Below are 24,021 nucleotides of genomic sequence, written 5' to 3' on the forward strand. Positions count from 1 at the left end.
ATACTAAACTAAACTAAACTAATTAAACTATTGAGAATTTATAGGAGAGAGAATTCAAGAGATTAGAATCCACCGTTATCTTTGATCTGTGATCTTTTGTTTCATGGTTGTTCTCACAAGTAGACTACAATTAGGCAATCGAGCAAGTGCCGATACCCTCTTGGACGAAACATCATTGACAAATAACTCTACTTAAGGTTGTTCCTATGTTTATACTATTAATATCTTCTTTCCTTTTATGTAAGCTCGGACATCAAGGAGTACTTCCTAATAGGGCGGCCATTCAATGAATCACCACTTAAGGCAAACACAAAGAATACTTCCCCTAGGCAGCCACTCCCTGAGCTACCCCTTCTAAGGCAACACAAAGAATACTTTCCTAACTCTAAAGAACTACACTACTAGAAGAAAAGTATAGAACACTAGCATGATATTAATATTGCAAACATAAACCCTATTCTATACTTCCATCTTCTGGTGTGGGCAATATAACTAATAACTAAAAACATAAAGAACTAACCTAATTAGAGAATATCATGAACCAGAAGAATCATTAAACCCTAAGCACCGACTTCATCTCCTCCCTTGAAGGAGAAGATTAGCCTTCCATAAAGAAGGAAGAACACGAAGAACGAGAAGAAGAAGAGCCGAAGAACATAAGACTAGAAAGACTACTTATCAAGACTCAACTAGTTAAACCGAATCTTTTATAATTAATCTCTCTCTGGCTAAAGTTCTGGAGACAAGAATGTAAGTGAATTGGCCAATTTCATGAGGCACTTAGGTCATCTATTTATAGGGTTACAATGAGTTCTAGAAGCATCCTAAACTGTGATTTGTTTCCTAATACAAATCAACTTCTTTCAGAGTCCAACTTCGTTTCCAAAACTGTGAAAGAAGTGGCTACAGTGTCGGTTCATGTGTCTGGACGCACGATCCTTGCATCTCAGACGCGAGAGTCTATTTTTCATCTTTTGCTCCATCCTTCTTTCCTCTTTTGTGGGCTTTGGTCTAAGCAACGAATCCTTTTGCCTTGGGCTTCAAAATAGGTCCAAGTCGCATCTTTCATAGCTTCAATTCCTTGTCCTTCTCCATAATTGTCCACGAGCTTCCCATGTGATCCTTAATGCTCCGTTTTACCCTTTTTTCTCTAATATTCTACAAAACTCTTTTTTTTCACCTGTAGAATCATAAAACATGACTTACAAGAACTGTTAGTCTACTAAGATGGCTAAGCAAGAGATATAATTGAGGGTTAAAATGCATTTTTGAGCACTTATCAGTCGGCTAAATTGTTGAGTCGGAGAAAGGTGTGATCGAGAGTCTAAAGGAGGAGTTGGCTAATGTCCAGGTGCTTCAGGTAGCGGAAAAGAAAGAATTTAATGATATGAAGTCGCAGTACCAGGACATGTGGTTGGTGAAGATCGCTCTGGGAAACAAAGTAACAGGGCTGAAGGTTAAGCTAGAGACAGTGACTGCCTATGCCAAAAATTGTAAGGAGATTGCCCAAAAAGCGAAGGACGCCTATGAGATTTTGGACAAGGACTATATTGAGCTGGAGAGGATGTACTACGCTTTGAGAGAGGAGCATTAACGAGGAGATTTGGGTACACCAGAGCTAGTCGTACCTGGAGATGCATGTGATGCTCTTATCTTGGCTACCACATCTCTGGAGATTATTGAAAGTTGTCCTGATCAGAATGCTGCGGATACTTCTATGGCTATTGTGGAGGGTGGAGTTGTTGTGGGGGACGACTTGGATCCCCTGCGTACTAAAAACTTGTCCAATATTTCTTGATCTTGTCAGCTGTGATTGAATGTTTCTCTTGGTAGTATGTGCTTCTTTGTGAAAGATGTTATGATATAATAGAGCTAGTTTCCTGGGCTTGCCTGGGCAGATCACTTTATTATTTGTTTTTCGGTGATGATACTTGGACGAACTGTTTCCCAGAATGTTCTGGGCGGTTCGGTTTTTGTTATGATTGTATTCTAACCGAGCTAGTTTTCTGGGATGGCCCGGCAGCTCGGTTGGTTTGTGAACCGGTTTCCTGAGTTTGTTCAGGCTGTTCACACTTTGCACTTATGAAATGCTAGCTTGTTCTATGTCTGTTGATGTCTCCTTCTTTTGTGTAAGTACTATTGTGTGTTATCTAGCTACTTGACTTGGAGTTGGACCTAGAGATGTTGGTCGTGTCGCCTAAGAAGATTATAGTGCTAAGTAGCGTTTGAGCTCAGGTGAGCGTGTTGCTCTTAGAGAGCGTTTTGCGTTGAATTGATCCTAAAAGTGTAAGACCTCAATTAGCGGGAAGTATTTGAGCTATGTAGCTTTTGGAGCTTGAGTGAGCGTGCTGCTCTTAGAGAGCGTTCTGCACAGAATTGATCCTAGAAGTATAAGTCCTCAATTAGCGAGAAGTGGTTGAGCTATGTAGCTTCTGGAGCTCGAGTGAGCGTGATGCTCTTAGAGAGCGTTCTGCACAAAATTGATCATAGAAGTATTGGTCCTCAATTAGCGAGAAGCGGTTGAGCTATGTAGCTTTTGGAGCTCAAGTGAACGTTTTAGTTTGAGTAAGCTTGTTGCGCATCTGCCTGTGAATTTTGAGAGACTGCTGGATGTTGATACAAACAAGAATGTATGCATAGTGATAGGAGTAAGGACTCATGTAAATGAAATCATTTATTGATAAAATTTCTTTAACAATTAAGTATTCCAAGGTCGTGGTAATGGTTGACCGTCTTGAGTTTTGATCCAATATGTGCCATTACCAAAGACTCGTTCCACTATGTAAGGACCTTCCCATGTTGGTGCCAACTTCGAGTCGTCATTGGTCTTTTTCAGGACTAGGTCGCTAGGTTGAAAACTTCCAGGATTTACTCGTTTGTTGTAGGACTTCCTCAGAATTTGGTGGTAAGCTACCACTCGAATAGTGGCTAGGTTGTGGCGTTCTTCTAGTAGGTTGACTTCTCGAGCCAGAACGGTGTCGTTCTGCCCACATTCAACAATCTCTGATTGTTAGTTTAGAGGGGATGACGACCTCAGTGCCGTAACATAGTAATAATTGTGACTCACCTGTACTCGAGCGAGCTGTTGTCTTTTAAGCCCAATGTTCTCCAGCTGCATTGGCCATTGGCTTTTGTGCTTTTCGATCTTTCTCTTTAAGTTCTCCAGAATTGCATTGTTACTTGCTTCTACTTGCCTGTTACTTTGGGTGTACTTGGGAGTGGAGAAAGCATGCACGATCTTCCATTTTGCCAAGAACTCCTTAACTGTTTTACCCTTGAATTGAGAGTCATTGTCCATGACCAGTATGTGGGTAGATAGAACCTTGTGATTATGTTCGTCCAGATGAAGTTCCTGACATTGGACTCATTGACATGAGCCAATGGGATCGCTTCCACCCACTTGGTGAAGTAATCAGTTGCAGCTAGGACGAACCAAAAGCCAGTGTTTTTCTGTGGAATGAATGGGCCCATGATATCTGTAAGGGGGATTTCCCATCATTGATTAGATGACACGTGTATGGGAAATGACCTAGGACTATGGATATCTGGAATAAGACGAGAACCATCGGTTAGTTCTGGGAATAAGTTATCTTGTGTTTATGTGTGTCGTAAGCATGTGCTCCATGACGACCCGCCTCTGAATATGCAAGTTCTCCAAGTCGGTAGGAACTGATAATGGCAATTCCTGAACAAAAGGAAACTAAAGAGGGCAATATTTGGTGATAAGAAAGGAATCAAAATGACATATCTTTAAGAGTTACCTTTTAGATATAATCTTCCCATATGCGGTGGGATATTATGACCAACAAGGAAACCTACCTCTAATAAGATATGGTCCAGATTCAGACTTCCATAAGGAGAGGATTCCTAATAGGAAGGTAGAGTCCAAAGATGGAAGGGAACTCACAAGCGGTGAGGTTAACCCTAATCCCAGGACTTTCAAGGCTCTTCCTATATAAGCAACAGGAATTCGCTCTTAGGAACTACTCAAGATAGGGCTTGATTCTTCTAAATAAATAAGGAGATAAGTATGCAGCCGCCAGGCGGTGAGGCGGTTCAACCCTGAATACTAAATCATCTCATCCCTTCTCTATCAAGAAAAAGGTTATGAATCACAAGGCACAGAGGAGGATCAGGGGATACTCAGAAAATCCCCTACATTTTTTGGCGCCGTCTGTGGGGACAAAAGCATGTAAACATTAGTTTCAACAACTGAATTAGTTTAAAAATTCTTACCATTGTGATGGCAGGAACTAAGAAAATAAAAGGTGGCGCTACCACCCACAACATCGCTGTCAGAGAAGAAGATCATGAGAGGCCTAAAGAGGGGAATGTCAATCATCATGATGCGAGTAATCCCCTTCATGGACAGGTAACTAGCACCGATGGACTAGTTGCTCCCGGTGCAAGCCCTAGAAATGACACTCAAGGAGAACATCAAAATGGGGAGAATGTTATTCTTACAACCTAGAGTCTGTTCAGGCAAGCTAGGCGATACAGGCTCTGGAATAGCCAATAAGCAGCCTTGAGCGCGAGGTACAGCTGCTAAGGCATTTTGTATGAATCTGATACAGGGAAGATGCCGCTCATCGATCTCGATGGAGATGGTTTTCCAGAGGGCGGTCGAGCTAGGAACCGGTATGGGGATCTAGTCCGACGCGAACCATCAGAATTAGAATACAGTAATTTGGATGAGAACTCGGATACGACATCAGAGCAGAATCAACTGACCAGGATCGTGATGTCAACCCCCAACACCAAAAAAGAATCTAGAACAAGAGACTTTCTACCAAAGAAAGCACATGGGAGACTGAGAAACACGACCTGATTCGTCAGATGCATAGGATGACTGGTAAAGGAAGAAAAATGCAAGACTCCCTTATTCAATCTGCTATAATGGGGGCAGGCAGATCTCCTTTCTCATCACAAGTAATGAGAAAGCCCTATCCTCGTGGTTACAGACAACCGAAGTTTAGTATCTTCAGTGGCAAGTCAAATTCGGTGGACTACGTATTCAGATATCTTGCAACCATGGGACAGTATGAAAGGTATGACCACGTCATGTGTCAAAAGTTCAAAGCTTCCCTATCTGGATCCACACTCTAGTGGTACCACAGGTTACCTGAGCGGCAAATCAGGTCCTCAGAAGAGCTGTTTAGAACCTTCATCGACAGATACTCGTGTAACAAGCACCAACCGAAATGGATTGATGCACTATTCAACATCAAGAAAAAGGATGGAGAGGCATTGAGATCCTACATGTAATGGCTTATGGAAATTTCAATCTAGATAGAGTCTTGTGACGAACAGACTGCTATAATAGCTTTCAAACAAGGGTTGGACGAAAACAACGCCTTATTAAGATCCCTCTCCAGGAAACCACCCTGTGATTTGGAAGAACTCCTAGACAGGGTTAAAAATCTTGCAGGTGGGAGGAGGATGTCCTGAATAGACGTCAGGAAGCAAAGAAGACTAATCGGGCAGCCCCTCTGGTCCCACGAGAGGGGACCGGGAACTCTTCACCTCAAAAGCCAAAGAGAGACCGCCATCGAGGTAGCCAAAGGGCTGAATCCCCATCAAAGGGACGAATGCCAAGAGGGCAGCACCAAAATTTAGCTAGCAATGGAGATGGAAAACCACAAAAGAAGCCACGGATGGAAGGAGCTAAAGAAGCTCTTCCCTCGATGAACAGAAACTTCGCTCCTCTAAACAAATATGCCAGACGAGGTCCTGAACATGATCAAGAACCAGAGCTACCTCAAATGGACAACTCCTTTCAAGCCAAGCTCCCTGGGTACTAAAGACCAGCGGACTTACTACAAGTTCCACAAGAGTAAGGGTCACAATACCAGGGCCTATAGAACCTTGAAAAATGAACTACTTGATCTGATTGAGAGGGGTACTTGAAGCAATTTGTAGCACACAAGCATGCGAATGTAGTACAACCTGAGGAGATCAGCACGTCAGTTCAGGATCCCCCAAATACATGACCACTCAGTGGCCGCGTCCAGATAAACATGATTTCAGGAAAAGCAAGCAAGGGAAGTGGACAGGTTACAGAACAGAGTGTGCGATACCAAATGCACGTCGCCAAGCAAATGAGGATCATGAACAACGAATTTACTGCGGATTGTGCCCAAGTCAATGCGTTACCCCACAAAGATCCACTCATTTTGTTCATTGAAGCTGACTGTCTTAGTATCTAGAGTCTTCATGAGGCGCACTAGTTCTTACACTTCTTTTTGGAGACTACGATTTGCATCGCATATTGGTTGATCCAGGAAGTTCAGCAGATGTATTATACTATGACGCATTCAAAAAACTATAGATTCCTAACTCAGAGATGGTTGCCACAAACTCCAACTTGTATGGATTCAGCGGAGACAAAGCCCTAACAGTTGGGGAGGTCTAGCTACCCGTAGCTACATGTTCAATAACCCTCATTATAAATTTTGTTGTGGTAAAAGCTAACACACCTGATCATATGATCTTAGGCAGGACCTGGTTGCATAGACTCCATGCTGTTCCCATCGCCTATCACCAATGTCTAAAATTCTCTCATAATGGGAAAATTGAGACAATCAGAGTAGATCAGGTGGATGCAAAAACTTGCTACGCTTTGGCGACAAAGCAGTCCCCACTCCCTTTCAAACCAATGAAGGTGGGGCAACCCACCAAATAGCAATTACAGATGGATCCCCCTCTCCAGGACCTGGTCTCAAGAGAGAGGGAGGATCCCCCTTTACTGGAGCCGTTAGAAGAAGTGGAAATTGTGGGAGGAAGCTCACCCAAAACCACTTTCATTGGCACCTTGTTGAGTTCTAAAGAACGCCAGACTCTAATACACTTCCTCCGAGAACACAAGGATGTGTTTGCTTGGTCATTCGAAGAAATGCCAGGAATTGAACCCCATGTGGCATGCGATCGGCTAAATGTCTGCAGTGATGTAGTAGTAGTCAAACAAAAACCGAGAAAAATAGCTGCTGGTAGATCTATAGCAGTGAAAACTGAAGTTGAAAAGCTGAAAGCAGCTAATTTTGTCAAGGAAATCAATTTCCTCACCTGGATTTCTAACATTGTCCAAGTATAAAAAAAAAATGGATCATGGAGAATCTGTATCGACTTCACAGATCTGAACCGCGCTTGTCCAAAAGATAGTTATCCTCTGCAACGAATTGACAAGTTGGTGGATGTAACAACTGGACATGAATTGTTATCCTTCACATATGGGTCATCCGATTACAATAAGATTCCATTGCATGAGGAAGACCACAAGCATGCTAGTTTCACAATCGAGGATGGCCTGTACTATTATCAGGTCATGTCGTTAGGACTGAAATGTGGGTGCCACGTACCAACGTTTGGTAAACAAGATGTTCGAGGGATTGATAGGCGATATTGTGGAGGTGTATGTAGACAATCTCCTGATCAAAAGCTTGAGACGTGGAGATCACCTCTCCCACTTGAAACGTGCATTTGACATTTTACGAGAGTATTGCATGAAACTAAACCCAGCGAAATGCGCTTTTGATGTCTCATCAGGGAAGTTTTTAGAGTATTTGGTTACTAAGTGAGGAATCGAGGCAAACCCAGATCAGATCCAAGCGCTTATAGAAATGCCTTCACCTAAAAACATGAAAGAGGTCCTAAAATTCACAAGTAGGTTAACAGCTCTGAACAGGTTCATTTCCAAGACTTCAGATAAATTCAGACCTCTGTTCTAATTACTACTAAAAAATACATCATTTGCATGGATGGAAGACTGCCAAAAAGCATTCGATCAGCTCAAAACGTACCTGGGGTCACTGCCGATACTTTCCAAACCAGTTGAGGGAGAAATTTTGGGTCTTTATCTCTCTTCATTTAACTATGATATCAGTTATATACTGATACGTGTGGACGAAAAGAAGATTGAAAAGCCTTTCTATTTCTTGAGTCGAACGCTCTTACCGGCAGAAACAAGGTACCCTAAACTCGAACGAGTCGCTTTATCCCTTGTTTTTGCGGTAGAGAAATTACGACCATATTTCCAGTCCTACATAATTAGAGTAATCTCAGAATACCAGTTACGATCAGTTTTAGAAAGACCAAACAGGTCAGGAAGGTTAGCTAAGTGGTCCGTGCAACTGTCATATATGATATAATTTACGTCCCACGAATCTCAGAGAAGGATCATGCACAAGCAGAATTCCCGGGAGATTTCCCAATGACCTACACTGGGTACGACTCAACAATCCCTAGTTCCGATGATGTTATCTTGCCGGAATCCCCAAGTATGAGTCCATACCCTTGGGAACCACGCTCCGGATGGCGACTGTTTGTGGATGGATCTTCATATGACAGAGGCGCCAGAGTTGGAGCTATAGTAGTTACTCCTGAGAACATGCGACTGGAGAAGTCTATTCGGTTAGGTTGGAATGCCTTTAACAATGAAGCAGAGTATGAGGCGTCTCTTGCTGGCCTCACAATGGCTCTCGACCTGGGCTTATTAACAAACCTCATAGTTTTGAGTGACTCACAGCTGGTTGTGTTCCAAGTTGATGGATGTTACGAGGCCAGAGATGAACGAATGGCTAAATACCTAGAACTTGTAAGGGGTCTCCAGAGTAAGTTTGAGAATATTCATTTTTATCAGCTGTCTCGATCAGAAAATCGACACGCAGATGCAATGGCATATGTTGCCTCAATGTTGGGCAACAACGAGTCTCGCTCCATCCCTATAGAGTTCCAGAACAAACCTAGCATCCATGCACCCACTGTTACAATAGTTTGTGTTATTCAAGTCACCACACCAAATTGGATGGATCCATACTAGTCTTACCTAAAGGACAGGAGACTTCCAGAGGATAGGTAGGCTCCAAGGATCAATGACTAAACCTTTTGTAAGACAAGGACTAAGCCTCTAAACCCTAAACCCTAGCCTAGATCATAGAAGTTAGATATAAGATGGACAACTTCCAAACCCTATAACCCCACTTTATACACCGACAGAATGCAAAACACTTGACAAAATGCTTCTACGTGGGAGTTTGCATTAGAATAAATGCAAAACACTTGATTGATTGAATGTATGCGAAACACTTGATGGAATACACTTACGTGTGAGCTTGCATTATAATGAATGAAAAGCACTTGATTGATTGAATGAACATACCTACAAGCAAGCTTGCATTAGAACGAATGAAAAACACATGATTGAATGCACCTATGTGTGAGCTTGCACTATAATTAATGCAAAACACCGGATTGATTGATTGATTGATTGTAGAAAACTCATGTTCTTATCGCTTTTTCCGAATACATCCCTATTATGGAACTAATACATCAAAAGGCGTGTTATAGAGCCAAAAAGAGACAAAAGGACATCACGGAATAACTGGGAACAAGTGCCGAAAACACATATTGTCAAAAGTCAACGGTCAACGATCAAAGCCATAGTTAACGATAAAAGTGAACTCAAGGGCCCAAAAACTCAAAATCACTTGAAACACTCCAAGGCTTCAAGGATCAATGACTAAACCCTTTGTAAGACAAGGACTAAGCCTCTAAACCTTAAACCCTAGCCTATATCATATAAGTTAGATCTAAGATGAACAACTTCCAAACCCTATAACTCCACTTTATACACCGACAGAATACAAAACACTTGACTAAATGCATATACGTGGGAGTTTGCATTAGAATGAGTGCAAAACACTTGATTGATTGAATATATACGAAACACTTTATGAAATACATTTACGTGTGAGCTTGGATTATAATGAATGAAAAGCACTTTATTGATTGAATGAACGTACCTATGAGCGAGCATGTATTAGAACGGATGCAAAACACTTGATTGAAAGCACCTACGTGTGAGCTTGCATTATAATGAATGCAAAACACCGGACTGATTGATTGATTGTAGAAAACTCATGTTCTTATCGCTTTTTCCGGATACAACCCTATTATGGAACTAATACATCAAAAGGTGTGTTATAGAGCCAAAAGGAGACAAAAGGACCCTAAAAGGGACATCATGGAACAACTAGGAAAAATTGCCAAAAAGTCAAAAAGTCAAAAGTCAACGGTCAACGATCTAAGCTATAGTCAACGATAAAAGTGAACTCAAGGGTGTCACACCCCGAATTTCGACAGAATTCGGAAAAAACATTATTTGTCCCCGACTCTTCGATTTCCGAGGTGTGACGCACTCTCCACTCCCAAAAACCCATAAACAGTTTTAAAATATGCGGATAATTAAAAACCAATAAAAATTTCAATTATACATAAGTCCTCTTCATTACAAAAATTCCCAATTAAGATTAGGTTACAAATCTCTTTTCAATAACTCTTTAATTAAAATATACAAATGAGAATACAAAAACATTGTCTAGACTGAAAAGCTATATCACCTCAAGGGAAAACAAAACGTATCTGGAGATGTAACGCTAATGCAAACCACAAGCAGCAGCCACTCTTCTTCAACACTAAACCTGTCAAAACTTATCAACTATGTTCATTGAATGAACACACCCGATAAACAAACATGCAAATCGGTCAAGATTATTATAAAAATGCTGGTGTGAGTAGCCCTAAAATACAACATATAATTATACATATACATACACAATCCATACGGCAGTTAGTTCCTCCATCGAGGCGCCTTAACTTTCAACGACTAATACAACATCCTTAAGTTCAATAACTAAGGCAGGTAGTTCCTCCACTGAGGCGCCTTAACTTCCCACTAACCACACAACAAACTATACTCATAATAAATAAGGCATGTAGTTCCTCCATCGAGGCGCCTTAGGTTCTAACTAAACTATAACCAACCAAACATATTACCATAATTAGATTATTTCAGGCTTTCTTTGTGTGTCCCTAAAATCACGTCGTATCTATGTCTTACCTAGTTTTCCTAGCTACCACAATCGCAACCCAACGCCGAACATGTACATCCACATGCCTCCCTTACATAATGAGCCACTCCGTGCGTAACCACCACTGGCGGGATGCGCGACACCGTAAATCCTCACACGGAAGCCAAATCTATGTAAGCACCGCCACTTATTCGGCATAAAATATTGCGCATCATCGTTCTATTTTGCGAACGGAATATATCAAGCCACTATTCGGCTACGATTGCCCAACACATGGGTCAATCAACATCTTATATATACACCCAACACATGGGTCAATCATATCACATAAGCCCACACAAGGCAAATCACATGAGTTGTGGTAGTCAGGTTCTAGGATTTTTAGTTCGTAATTTATTCAGGTGTCATACGTTTATGACTCATAAGCATTTCTACTATACCACGTGCAGGTCAATTACCTTATTGCATTAAGCCACAATACATAGAAATATCTCAGTTACCTCATAACCATTTTCATTCTTTCACGTGCCAATATATTATTGCACTACACCACACTCCCGTGGGCAAATATTCACCAATACTATATTAGCATCTCACATATAAAATAATGGAGTGTATATACATTTTTCCATGATATTGCAGTAATATAACTATCTCAACATATTATATTATGTCACAATGCTTCAACGTATCGCATACATTTTTATTATAACGTATTAGGAATATAATATCTCCTAACATCTCAATATCGTCACGTGTCAAAAATACACAACATCAAGGTCAAATCTTTCTTAGATAATGACCACCAAATTATACCAGCTTCCCCAACATTTTATTACTATATGTGTCCATATAATATACACATAAAACGTAGCACAAATAAACAGTCCACAGTCCACAATCAAAGCCCAATATATATATGCTTTACCCACTACTCACGTCAAATCTAAATTAGATAATGACAAACCCAAATTATATAATATTCGACAACGTTTTATTATTACATTTATCAATATAGTCAAATATGTGAAAAACTGGAAAAGTCAATGGTCAAAGTCAACGGTCGACGGTCAAAGCCAAAGTCAACACATCATGGTCAAAGTCAACACATCATGGTCAAAATCAAAGTCACCCCATCATGGTCAAAGTCAACACATCATGGTCAAAGCCAAAGTCCAATGTCAACGGTCAAAGTCAACCCATCATGGTCAAAATCAAAGTCAACCCATCATGGTCAAAGTCAACACATCATGGTCAAAATCAAAGTCAACCCATCATGGTCAAAGTCAACACATCATGGTCAACGTCAAAATCAACACGTCATGGTCGAAGTCAAACTGTCATTGTCAAAGTCCAACCGTCGTTTTAGGTTTCGATAGGTTTCGGGGTTGTCACACCCTCGATTTCGGCGATTGAAAAACATTATTTGTCCCCCCGACTCTTCGATCTCCGGGTGTGACGCGACTCTCTACTCCCAAAACCCATAAAACAGTTTTAACATATCGCGGATAATAAAACCAATAAAAATTTTAACTTAAAACAAATATCATCTTCATTACCAAAACAATTTACAAATGAAAATGCAAATAACCTTATCTCAACTGAAAATCTATATCACCTCGAGGAAAACAAAACTTATCACGAGATGCAACGCTTAACGCTTACCACAAAGCAGCGGTGACCAACCTTCTTCAACACTAAACCTGTCAAAACTTATCAACTATGTTCATTGAATGAACACACCCGATAAGCAAACATGCAAATCGGGTTGATTATTAAAAAATCTTTGGTGTGAGTAATACTAAAATACAACATATAATATACATATACATACACAATCCATAATGCGCTTAGTTCCTCCATCGAGGCCTTAACTTTCAACGACTAATACAACATCCTTAAGTTCAATAACTAAAGGCGGGTAGTTCCTCCACCGAGGCCTTTTAACTTCCCACTAACCACACAACAAACTATACTCATAATAAATAAGGCATGTAGTTCCTCCATCGAGGCCTTTTAGGTTCTAACTAAACTATAACCACCCAACCATATACAAATCATCTATCTAGAGATATATCATTTACCAACATATTACCATAATTAGATTATTTCGGGCTTTCTTTGTGTGTCCCTAAAATCACGTCGTATCTATGTCTTTACCTAGTTTCCTGGCTACCACAATCGCAAAACCCAACGCCGAACATGTACATCCACATGCCTCCCTTACATAATGAGCCACTCGTGCGTAACCACCACGGCGGGATGCCGCACACCGTAAATCCTCACACGGAAGCCAAATCTATGTAAGCACCGCCACTATTCTAAGATAAAATATTAGCATCATCGTTCTATTTTTCGCGAACGGAATAATCAAACCACTATTCGCTTACGCCGGGAGGGCAGCCGAAGGCCATTCAAACAAGCGAAACGCCGGAAGGGCCCCGAGGCCATTCACTTTAAAGCGAAGCGCCCGGAAGGGCCAATCACATGAGTTGTGGTAGTCGGGTTCTAGGATTTTCGTTACGTAATTTATTCAGGTGTCATACGTCTATGACTCATAAACATTTCTACTATATCACGTGCAGGTCAATTACCTTATTGCACTAAGCCATAATATCTAGAAACATCTCAATTATATCTCATAGTCACTTTCGTTCTTTCACGTGCCAATATATTATTGCACTACACCACACTCCCGTGGGCAAATATTCACCAATGCTATATTAGCATCTCACATATAAAATAATGGAGTGTATATACATTTCTCCAAGATATTGCATTAATATAAATATCCCAACATATGATATCATGTCATAATGCTTCAACGTATCACATACATTTTTATTATAGCGATTATTAGGAATATAATGTCTCCTAACATCTCAATATCATCCGTGTCAAAAATACACAACATCAAGGTCAAATCTTTCTTAGATAATGACCACCAAATTATACAAGCTTCCACGACATTTTATTACTATATGTGTCCATATAATATACACATAAAGCGTGAATACAATTAAACAATCCACAGATCCACAATCAAAGCCCAATATGCTTTTTTACACTACTTCACGTCAAATCTAAATTAGATCATGACCAACCCAGTTATACTGATATCCGACAGTATTTTATTACTATATATATATCCATATAAACAAACATATGAAAAACTGGAAAAGTCAACGGTCAAAGTCAACGGTCAAAGGTCAAAGTCAACGGTCAACAGTCAAAGGTCAACACCTCATGGTCAAGGTCAAACTCAACATGTCATGGTCAAAGTCAAACTGTCATCGTCAAAGTCAAAGGTGAAAGTCAAACTGTCCTAGTCAAAGTCAACGGTGAAAGTCAACCGTCCATGGTCAAAAGTCAAAGTCAAAGGTGAAAGTCAAACTGTCCTAGTCAAAGTCAACGGTCGATGGTCAAAATCAAACTGTCATAGTCAAAGTCAAACTGTCGTTTTAGTTGTTAAACGGGGTTCATGGTCATAACCGTGGTTAAGTTCATGGCTAAGGTCAAAGTGCATGGCTCGTGGGCTCGTGACCCGGTCATGGTTCGGACCAACTGCCAAGCCCAAACCTTAAAACCCTAAGTCTAAAAGTCCACTTATTTATTCTACGACCCGATTAGATTTATTTTAAGTCCAATGGGTGGTCCAAGCAATATTAGAAACGGGCCCAAAACTTTAGTGTAAAGGCGGTCCACAAATTAATTTGGGCGCGGCCAACACTTTAATTTGGGTTGACCCAAAGAAACAAAGGGAACCGCCAACATAACTAATGTGGTCTGAAAATTAAACCGAAATTTCGCCCAACTACCATCGAAATTTTAGCCTAGCCCCAAATTTGAACCTGGCCAAACTTAATAAAAAATCGGCCCAAACAAAACTTAAAAGATTTCGCCCAACCAAAAGATTTGGATCGGCCCAAACTCAAAACAAATTAGGCCAGGCCCAAACAACCAACCAAGGCCCAAGGCCCAAACCGAATCCACCGCGTTCATCATCTTCACCTATTTGCCACCATCGATCGACCACGCATGAGACCTCCACACGACCACCCCTTTCAACCAACCGGTTTTACTCCTTTCACCAACCCCTACAACATTAACAAAGGCAATAACTCTAATTCATACAATCCAAAAACTATTCCTAAATCTAGATCTGGAATTTCGGCCACCATTAGAGCTTGCCCCAAGCTCAAATCGACAGCCCCAACCATCCCCACTACCACCAAACATCATCCCATCAACCCACCATACAAAACACGGTTTAAAACAATTTACAAACGATCAAACCGAATCCTCGAAGCGGCGGTGGCGCATAACGCCATTGGCGGGTTTTCCGAGCTTCAAACCGCCCCCAACCGCACTCACTCACGACCCCCATCACCTCCAACAATACAAACCCACCACAAATCAAAACATCACAACAAAAAGTAAATCAAAACAAACAACTAAGAGTTCACACAATCCTCATGCTAGGCGACGCCATTAGCGCCTATTCAAAGTTTCAACAACAGTTCAAAGTATAACAGAATACTCAATATTCAAATAGAGAGAGGTCGAAGCGATTTCTTTAAACCGGGGACTCAACGCCGCCATTGGCGTGCATTCGAGGTTCAATGGTTCAAAATACAAACTCTAATCATATAGACATAACTAAAAATTATATAAACACCGGGTCGAAATACTCCACAGTAAATAAATACGTAAATACTAAACCGACGAAAATCATAGTTTTAGTAGTGGTGAGAGATAAAATCTACTCACCGGTATGAACAGCTCCTACGAATTTCTCCGAGTCCGAGCCGTCGCGCTCCACCCTCCAGAAATCCAGCTTTCATGCTCTGCCTCCATTTTTAATATATTCTATTCTCCAGGAACCCTATTTTCTAGAAAAAGTGTTTATATACTTGGGTCCGAAACCCAAGCCCAATACAGACTCGGGCCCAAAACCAGGCCCACGTATCCCGAGTCCAATCCGACGAATTTTGAAAATAATTAAATTAATTAATTAAATAGATAAAAAATGTATTTTTTTAAAATCTGGTGATTCTGACTATACACATCTCAAAAGAATCTCGTCCCGAGATTCAGAAGTAAAGCTGTACAAACAACTAACGTTGGTTATTAACTTAGAACTTATACAAGAATGCACGTTGATTAAACTTAAGCAAGATAACATGGGTATTAATTATCTTTAAATAATTTCAGAATATATATCTTCATGCCATTACAAAACCTATTATAGTTTAACTGTCTATATTAAAACAAATTATTATGGTCACTTAAACGCAAGATAAATATATCATTACTCATAAGCATGCAGTTTCTTGACACGTAGCAAACTCTACGGAAAAATAATATTCTACTTAACTAATCAATAATATGGAGAAAGTTCATCCTTGCATAAAACATAATGAAGTTTTCATTATCATGCATAAAAGAACATTAGTGTCCTAGCACACTTGAAACAAAATGTCACTCATGTCATTGATACTACAGTAAAACTTTATATTTACTTTAGTCATGCTCTCAAAAATATTAAATTTTAAAACCACCATTGAATCCTAATTCATGCTTGCAACTGGATCAAATATAGCACGTATTCAAAAAAATAATTTTTCATGTTCCTCTATTAAAATCATATAGAGTGAAACAAAACAATTAAGAGTAAATACTCGAATATGCCAAAATCATGTGAAACTAATTTAACGATATTAATCAATCATGTCATAATTTATAGGCACGACACACTTATAAGACAAAATAAAAATCCGTTTGTTGTGGAAATACGATCATCATTATATTAAGACATCATCTACATAAATTCCAATATATTTTAAAAATAACAATTATCACCATTATTTTAATTAATCATTAATAACGTGACCTTAAGAAAACAACCTACACATGCATGTTTTCTTGGTACAACAATATTAATCATCACATACCATACGGTAATAGTTCACCTATATACAATAATATAAAAATGTGTATACATAAGTATACCGTCTCAAAAGAATACACGTGTATCTGTAAAGTATACACATCTCAAAGAACACACGTGTATCATCGGTATACACATCTCAAAGAATACACGTATATCATGAAGTATATACATCTCAAAAGAATACACGCGTATATGCATAAAGTATACACTTCTCAAAAAGAATACCGCGTATATTTTATTATTATATTCAATCTATTTCTAACTAATCACCTCTAACAGATTAATCTCTTATACTTTAAAATACTATTCATCCATTAAAGTGTAATGCGAGTCGGTGAGATAGTTCCTCCAAAGACCGAGGCAATTAGTTCCTTACTCGATGCGTCATAAAGCCATCGATAATACAACTCATTCAATATAGATCAAAATATCTTATAGTTTCTTGAATAATAACCTAACACTCCAACACAAAGTTCACAGACATGTTATCACACTTAATCCATAATCCATGTGAAAACGAACACCAACAATAAAACGATATTGTAACAGCACACATCATCTTGATCAAATCCATTAATAATTAACATATAATAAATGTAACTACTCCTCATATGATAAGGAAACAAAAAATCATTTCATATGCACTCCATAAGAGTAACTAATATCAATATACAAATTACACATACAAACAAATCAAGAAAAATATTGACTCTCTTTATTTCTATATCTCTTTCATTTTCTTTGTAAAAATAAAACAACTAGCGGAAATAGTTTTGAAAATAATACTCCTTAAACACTACCCATAAACCACGATCCGAATCACCTAGACTCACCCTAGTCTAAGCTAACCAAATGCTCGATGCAAATCACACACCCGAATTTCGTGAATTTTAAAAATTATTTGTCCCCTCGACTCTTGATCTCAGGGTGTGGCGACTCTCTACTCCCAAAACCCATAAACAGTTTTAACATATCGCGGATAATAAAACCAATAAAAATTTTAACTTAAAACAACATCATCTTCATTACCAAAACAATTTACAAATGAAAATGCAAATAACCTTATCTCAACTGAAAATCTATATCACCTCGAGGAAAACAAAACTTATCACGAGATCTGTAACGCTTAACGAAAACCACAAGCGGCAACCAACCTTCTTCAACACTAAACTGTCAAAACTTATCAACTATGTTCATTGAATGAACACACCCGAGATAAACAAACATGCAAATCGGATTGACATTATAAAAATCTTTGGTGTGAGTAGCCCTAAAATACAACATATAATATACATATACATACCGCAATCCATACGGCAGTTAGTTCCTCCATCGAAGCCTTAACTTTCAACGACTAATACAACATCCTTAAGTTCAATAACTAAGGCGGTAGTTCCTCCACCGAAACCTTAACTTCCCACTAACCACACAACAAACTATACTCATAATAAATAAGGCATGTAGTTCCTCCATCGGCCTTTTAGGTTCTAACTAAACTATAACCAACCCAACCATATACAAATCATCTATCTAGAGATATATCATTTACCAACATATTACCATAATTAGATTATTTCGGGCTTTCTTTGTGTGTCCCTAAAATCACGCGTCGTATCTATGTCTTACCTAGTTTCCACGCTACCACAATCCAAACGCCCGAACATGTACATCCACATGCCTCCGCTTACATAATGAGCCACTCCGTGCGTAACCACCACTGGCGGGATGCCGCACACCGTAAATCCTCACACGAAGCCAAATCTATGTAAGCCCGCCATTATTCGGCAAAATATTGGCATCATCGTTCGTTTATTTTGCGACGGAATAATCAAGCCACTATTCGGCTCGCCGGAGGGGCGCCGAAGGCCATTCAAAAAAACTGAAGCGCCCGGAAGAAGGGGCAGCCCGAAAACATTCATTTTAACTGAAGCGCCCGAAGGGCCAATCACATGAGTTGTGGTAGTCGGGTTCTAGGATTTTCGTTCGTAATTTATTCGAGTGTGTCATCGTCTATGACTCGTAAACATTTCTACTATATCACGCGCGGTCAATTACCTTATTGCACTAAGCCATAATATCTAGAAACATCTCAATTATATCTCATAGTCACTTTCGTTCTTTCACGTGCCAATATATTATTGCCTTCTACACCACACTCCCGTGGCAAATATTCACCAATGCTATATTAGCATCTCACATATAAAATAATGGAGTGTATATACATTTCTCCAAGATATTGCATTAATATAAATATCCCAACATATGATATCATGTCATAATGCTTCAACGTATCACATACATTTTTATTATAGCGTTATTAGAATATAATGTCTCCTAACATCTCAATATCATCATCAATGTCAAAATATACAACATCAAGGTCAAATCTTTCTTAGATAATGACCACCAAATTATACAAGCTTCCACAACATTTTATTACTATATGTGTCCATATAATATACACATAAAGCGTAGTACAATTAAACAATCCATACCCAATCAATCAAAGCCCAATATGCTTTACACTACTCTTCGCGTCAAATCTAAATTAGATCATGACCAACCAAGTTATACAATATCCGACAATATTTTATTACTATATATATATCCATATAAACAAACATATGAAAAAGCTGGAAAAGTCAACGGTCAAAGTCAACGGTCAAAGGTCAAAGTCAACGGTCAAATGCGATCAAAAGGTCAACACCTCATGGTCAAGGTCAAACTCGACATGTCATGGTCAAAGTCAAACATGTCATCGTCAAAGTCAAAGGTGAAAGTCAAACCGTCCTGTCAAAGTCAAAGTCAACGGTTGAAAGTCAACCGTCCATGGTCAAAAGTCAAAGTCAAAGGTGAAAGTCAAACTGCCCTAGTCAAAGTCAATCTGGTCGATGGTCAAAATCAAACCCATGTATAGTCAAAGTCAAATCGGTTTTAGGTGTTCGACGGGTTAATAGTCATGTAGCCGTGGTTCATGGCTAAAGGTCAAAGCATCGGCTCTCGTGGGCTCATGACCCGAGGTCATGGTTCGGACCTAACCGCCAAGCCCAAACCTTAAAACCCTAAAGTCTAAAAGTCCACTTTATTTATTCTACCCGACCCGATTAGATTTATTTTAAGTCCGATGGGTGGCCCCAATAATATTAGAACGGGCCCAAAACTTTAGTGTAAACCGGTCCACAAATTAATTTGGGCCGCCCAACACTTTAATTTGGGTCGATTTGGAAAGGGAATTTTGACATAACTAATGTGGTCCTGAAAATTAAACCAAATTTCGCCCAACTACCACTGAAATTTCGCCTAGCCAATTGAAATTTGAACTGGCCCAAACTTAATAAAAATCGGACCCAAACAAAACTTAAAAAGATTTCGCCCAACCAAAAAGATTTGGATCGGCCCAAACTCAAAACAAATTAGGCCGACCCAAACAACCAACCAAGGCCCAAGGCCCAAACCGAAATCCACTGTTCATCATCTTCACCCAACTGCCACCACCGGATCGACCACCGCCGACCTCCACACGACCACCCATTTCAACCAACCGGTTTTACTCCTTTCACCAACCCCTACAACATTAACAAAGGCAATAACTCTAATTCATACAATCCAAAAACTATTCCTAAATCTAGATCCGAATTTTTTTTACCATTAGAGCTTGCCCCAAGCTCAAATCGACAGCCCCAACCATCCCCACTACCACCAAACATCATCCCATCAACCCACCATACAAAAACACAGTTTAAACAATTTACAAACGCATCAAACCGAATCCTCCAGAAACGCAGTAATGGCAGTAACGCCATTGACGGATTTTCCGAGCTTCAAACCGCCCCCAACAGCACTCACTCACGACCCCCATCACCTCCAACAATACAAACCCACCACAAATCAAAACATCACAACAAAAAGTAAATCAAAACAAACAACTAAGAGTTCACACAATCCTCATGCTAGGCGACGCCATTAGCGCCTATTCAAAGTTTCAACAACAGTTCAAAGTATAACAGAATACTCAATATTCAAATAGAGAGGCGAAATGATTTCTTCTTTGTGGACTCGCGGCGCCCCATTGGCGTGCAATAGAGGTTCAACAGTTCAAGTACAAACTCTAATCATATAGACATAACTAAAAATTATATAAACACCGGGTCGGAAATACTCCGCGATAAAATAAATCACGTAAATACTAAACCGGCCCGAAAATCATAGTTTTAGTAGTGGTGAGAGATAAAATCTACTCACCGGTATGAATCGACTCCTAATGAATTTCTCCGAAGTCCGGTCCAGCCGTCCGCTCCTCCCTCCTCCAATCCGGCTTTCATGCTCTGCCTCCATTTTAATATATTCTATTCTCCGGGAACCCTATTTTCTAGAAAAAGTGTTTATATACTTTGGTCCAAACCCAAGCCAATCTGAACTTCGGACCCAAACCGGGCCCACGTATCCCGGTCCAATCCGAGCCAATTTTGAAAATAATTAAATTAATTAATTAAATAGATAAAAATGTATTTTTAAAATACTGCGGCGTTACAAAAATCATAGCCATGGTTCATGGCTAAGGTCAAAGGTGCATGGCTCATGGGCTCATGACCAAAGGTAATGGTTCGGACCCAACAGTCGGAGCCCAAACCTTAGAACCCTGAAGTCTAAACAGTGAAAGACCCATGTAGATCTATTTTAAGTCCAATGGACTGGTTCATGCAATATTAGATCACGCCCAAAAGCATTATCTTGAACGCCCAAAACACAACCGAAGTTCGCCCAAAACAAACAAAAACAAAATCGTCCCCAAACTTAACTTAAACCGGGCCCAAACTAGACTTAATTAAAAGGTCCAAAGATACTTAAAATCGGGACCCAACCAAAAATAGAACCGGCCCACATAAAATTAGGAGCTTTTGGCCCAACCCAACACTAAGGCCGAATAAACCAACCGGGCCCCCAAACCGAAATCGGCAATGCGGGCCATCATCTTCTTCCCTAACCACCACCACCAAAGAGCCACCAAAACCGGCCACCACATCCCCCCTTTCCATCAAACCGAAAATGAAGAGAAGGAAAAACCAAACCACTTTACTAAACACAAAACTTCAAATGTTTAAATTTCGATTTCACCAAAACTAGATCTCGAGATAAAATCGCCACCATTAAAGCTTGGTTCAAGCTTAAATCGACAACAACTACTATCAAGCCCCCCACTCACCCAAACACCCACAACTAACAATAGACCAACCCACCATCACTCAACCAAGAGAAACCAACCGAAAATCAGCCCAACACTTGGTTCGGCCATCGCCGTTAACGCCCGATTCGAGGCTCCATTCCGGCTTAATTGTCAAGCCCCCCACTCAACAAAGGCCTCAACCCACCAAACCGACATCAAATATTTAATCCCCACATCAACCAACAGTAATAACACAAACTACCAATTCAAAATGAAATAAAACGCCCTCGCGATATCACAATGGTGGCGCCGGACGGTGGCTGCCATTAATGCTCTCTTGAGCTTCAACAGCGATTCTTAAAAGCGCGCAAACAAACAACCTTAACAAAACAACAATTAACAGGTGAAAAAGTCCATCGCCGATATCTCGGTCATAGCCTTGGCGCCATTGATGCTCATTTAAGCCGACGGTTCAACATCAAATAGCCCATAAAGCCTTATTCAAATCCAATTTCGGTATTTAACAAAGTTTAATAATCACGAGACACGATGAAAAAGAATGAACAAATAAAACGATTTCGGTATACCGGTGAAGTAGAAAAACTAACTACTCACCTGTATGAACAGCTCCCCACGAATTTCTCCGAGTCCGAGCCGTCGCGCTCCACCCTCCAGAAAACCAGCTTCTCTCTCTGCCTCCATTTTTTTTTCTTTATTCTATTCTCCAGGAACCCTATTTTCTAGAAAAATGTGTTTATATACTTGGGTCGAAAACCCGAGCCCAACCACGAACTTCGGGCCCAAAACCGGGCCCACATATCCCGAAATCCAATCCGGCCAAATTTTGAAAATAAATAATTAAATTAATTAATAAATAATTAGAAAAATCATTATTTAAAAATCTGATTTATACTATAACATCTCAAAAGAATCTGCGTCAGAGATTCGAAGTAAAACTATACTGAACAAAAACGTTGGTTATTAACTTAGAACCTATACAAGAATGCACGTTGATTAAACTTAAGCAATATAACATTGGTATTAATTATTTTTTAAATAATTTCCAGAATATATGTCCTCATGCCATTACAAAATCTATTACAGTTTAACTGTCTATATTAAAACAAATTATTACTTTCACTTAAACGCAAGATAAATACATCATATCTTTTTAGCATGCAGTTTCTTGACACGTAGCAAACTCTACGAAAATAATATTCTACTTAACTACTCAATAATATATGGTAAGTTCATCCCTGCATAAAACATTATGGAGTTTTCCATTATCATGCGTAAAAGAAAATTAGTGTCCTAATACACTTAAAACAAAAATCACCCATGTCATTGATACTACAATAAACTTTATATTACTTTAGTCATGCTCTCGAAATATTAAATTTAAACAACCCTTGAATCCTAATTCATGCTTGCCTTTGGATCAAATATAGCGATAAAAAAATAATTTTTCATATTCCTCTATCAAAATCATATAGACTGAAACAAAACAATTAAGAGTAAATACTCGAATATGCCAAAATCATGTGAAACTAATTTAACGATATTAATCAATCCTATACGCACGGTAATAGTTCATCTATATACAATAATATATAAAAAAAATGTATCTACGGGTATACACATCTCAAAAAGAATACACGTGTATACGCAGGTATACACATCTCAAAAAGAATACAGGTATATACGCAAGTATATACATCTCAAAAAGAATACACGTATATTTTATCTATTATTCGGTCTATTTCTAACTAATCACCTCTAACAGATTAATCTCTTATACTTTAAAATACTATTCATCCATTAAAGTGTAATGCGAGTGAAGCGCAGATAGTTCCTCCAACCACGAGAGGCAATTAGTTCCTTACTCGATTACATCACAAAGCCATCGGATAATACAACTCATTCAATATAGATTAAATATCTTATTATTTCTTGAATAATAACCCTAACACGCAAGTACAAAGTTCCGCGCGGACATGTTATCACACTTAATCCATAATCCATGGGAAAAGCGAACACCA

At 39.4% G+C, this 24,021-nt stretch overlaps 1 long non-coding RNA gene across 1 annotated transcript; it reads right to left on the reverse strand.

Moving 5' to 3' along the window:
* Nucleotides 1–10,220: 10,220 nt before the first annotated feature.
* Nucleotides 10,221–22,689, reverse strand: LOC147487888 (uncharacterized). The gene is made up of 2 exons (XR_015200734.1): nt 22,598–22,689; nt 10,221–10,492 (listed from the first exon to the last, which is right to left on the reverse strand). It is a non-coding gene; the product is annotated as an uncharacterized LOC147487888 (long non-coding RNA).
* Between the last annotated feature and the right edge of the window lie 1,332 nt (nt 22,690–24,021).

The sequence above is a fragment of the Coptis chinensis genome, chromosome 7, assembly GCF_015680905.1.
Source record: "Coptis chinensis isolate HL-2020 chromosome 7, ASM1568090v1, whole genome shotgun sequence".
NCBI classification, from domain to species: Eukaryota; Viridiplantae; Streptophyta; class Magnoliopsida; order Ranunculales; family Ranunculaceae; genus Coptis; species Coptis chinensis.